Source organism: Arachis ipaensis, chromosome B02 (assembly GCF_000816755.2).
Source record: "Arachis ipaensis cultivar K30076 chromosome B02, Araip1.1, whole genome shotgun sequence".
Classification (NCBI taxonomy): domain Eukaryota; kingdom Viridiplantae; phylum Streptophyta; class Magnoliopsida; order Fabales; family Fabaceae; genus Arachis; species Arachis ipaensis.
In genome coordinates this window covers 106,187,113-106,190,124 of record NC_029786.2, presented here as the reverse complement: position 1 = coordinate 106,190,124, position 3,012 = coordinate 106,187,113, and positions in this window count along the sequence as shown.

The following is a 3,012-nucleotide window of genomic DNA, read 5'->3' as shown; positions in this document are numbered from 1 at the left end:
AACATACTATCAAGGTAGGGTAACATTATCTCTATTTTTTTTTTCCACCAAAAATAAATACGAAATCCTTAATTTACTAATTAAGTAACTAATTAATTAATTAATTATTAATTAATCCTAGAAACGTCTTATTAGAACTACAAACCCTTTTACCTAATGCAAGTTTTATCACAAATAGTAGAGTTGTCAAAAGATAAATTGATGGATTATTTACCCACGGAGGGGGGACCAATAATAATAATAAAAAGGTACACCAGCTAAAGACAAATTAGCATGATACTAGGGAAAAAAAAAATATTACACATATTATTCCCCCCTTTCTTATAAATAAAATAGACATTTTTGAATTAGTTGATTATTTTTCGAAATATTTAGAGAGAAAAGAGGGGGAAGAGAAGATATATTATGATGAGGTATGCATGGAAGTATAAGCAGACATGTTGACTAATGAGTTATAACTCAGATGACATAGTCTTTCCATACTCAATTAAGAGGTTGCGGGTTCGAGTCTCCTATCTTTAATTAAAAAAAAAAAAAAAGCAGACATGTTGGTAAGACAAGTTGAAATGTCACATTCGTTACCCTCACAACATGCCACCAAATTAAATAAAATTTGATGCAATTGAAATATCTGAGTTCTAACTACTGAAGCACCTGACCCTTTCATGTGCCTAGCTATTACTACTAAGCAAAGGGTAACTTTGGTTTCCATTTCCAAAGTGACACACTACTCTTTTAATAAAAAAAAATAAAAAAAAAATAAAAAGAGAAGAAGAAGAAGAAGAAGAAAATAACACATAATCATAAGGACAAATAAATTTTTTATTAAATTAAAATACAAGTCATTAGTTTTTGTAAACAGAAAATACATAGATTTTTCTAGTGATACTTTAAACCCAGTACGAAAGAATTTGCATGTCTGCTGTTTACAAAGGTCAAAAATCTATTTATAATTAAATTTGGTGAAGAATTTATGTTTTTAAGATAAAAGATTTTTTTTTAAATATCTTCAAATTTTGTAAGTCGTAAATTAATTTACCATAAATTTTAATTTTATTTAAGAATTTATTATTGATTAATAAATTAATATATATAAAAAATGACATTTAAATTTTTAATATTTATTTAAATAACTAAATAAATTGACTGCTCGATGAATCTAAATTGGTTTGACTCATTGCTATTCATGTAGGTAACATTATTCAATATTTGTGAAGAAAAAAAAAAAAAACTAAAAGTAAGAATGTCATTGTTAGAATGAAACCTAAGATACGATGATGGTTGTGATGGATGTCTAAACAAAATTGTGTGTCTAAAACCAGAAACGAAGGGACAAGGTGTGTTCACAAGTTAGAATATCTCTTTTAAGGTCTTTTTCATCATGTGTGTGTCTTATGTACACCACATTATTATTAAGACCAATATCTTTTAAACCAAAGTAGATATAGATATCATATGATAATAATGTTGGGAGTTTGATATCACATGTGTTACTCTCTATTGAGGAGGGGCATTCTAAAATAAAAAATATTTGGTAACAAATAAAATTAGCAAAAATTAATTAGAATTTATTNAGTAGTGACTAATTAATAAATAAGTTTTTGTGTGTAAATAATATGAATTTTCTTGTATTTATTTTGCTATCCTTTAAAGCACATACACTTCCATTTTTTTGAATACTCTAAAACAACTCTAAAATTGCCTTCTCTTTTGTCAACTAGATAATATCTTACTATTTTGCTTTAAAAAATTGTGGTTGCTTATTTTTATCATAAGAATAACTCAAATTAAACTTGATATTAATTGTCAACTAGATTGGAGTTCCATTTAAGGGTCTGTTGCTGACCAATAAATTAAATTATTATGTATACGAGATGAAATTTGAACTTCCAACATTTATTTAAGCGGACGAATGAGTTAACTATTCGATCAAAATAAAAGTATCAAAAAAGGAAAATGTTACTTATTAGTTGACTAATTGCGTGCACGTATTATTAGATGTAAAAACATTTATGTTTTCTATTTAATCATTGAAAATTTTTGAAAAACATGATTTGTGATATGATATTAGAGTCTTTTACCACATAATATGTAAATTTTCAATATACATATGGATGATTAATGTATTGTTCATGTTTTAAGTTCCATATAAATTGTTAGGTTAAAAAAATGTATATATTAAAAACTATTAACCTAACTTCACTTCACAACCATTTTTTTTAAAAAAAAATTATTTCATAATATAGATAAATGCTAACGCGTTTCGAAAAAAAGTAAGAATTGTATCTATTTTTTTAAAATAATTAACTTGCTCTTAAAGGTTAAAAAATAAATAAATTATCGTAAATTTTAAACCATAAATCTAAACAATTGATATGAAATATAATAAATAAAAAACTAAGATTTGCTTAATTAACCAAAAAAAAATATACAGTGCTCCTTACTTAATATAAAAAATGATTAAGAATGAGGTCATAATCGTAAATTAAACTATTTGTTTTGCTTTATTGTGGTTCTTAACCAAAAGAAAAATAAAATAATATCAATGCTAGGAGCCATCAAGTGGCATATATGAAAATGAGTATAAATGTTTAATCAAGAAGAATTTGCATATTTTCTTGATGATTCTCTTTACAAAAGCAAAGAGTAAGAAGTGGCATAAATTCCAATATGGAAAAGATATATCTGTACGGAAAATTCCTATTATGGACAATCCAACAAGCCATGGACAATATAATAGTGTTAATATTTCATCTCTTCCCTTATAATATTAGCTTTTACATACCTTAATTAATTAGAAGGGGAAAAAAAATTACATATGCAAGTTGGTAATAAACAAAGTCAACATATGAAATCTTCTTGATCCACATTTAGCATAAGAGATTTTTTTTTTTACCAAAAATAGGAGACTCGAATCCGCAACCTCTTAATTGAGTATGGAGAGATTATACCATTTGAGATATAACTCATTAGCAGCATATATATAAGAGAATCTTATCATCTATTTTTTCG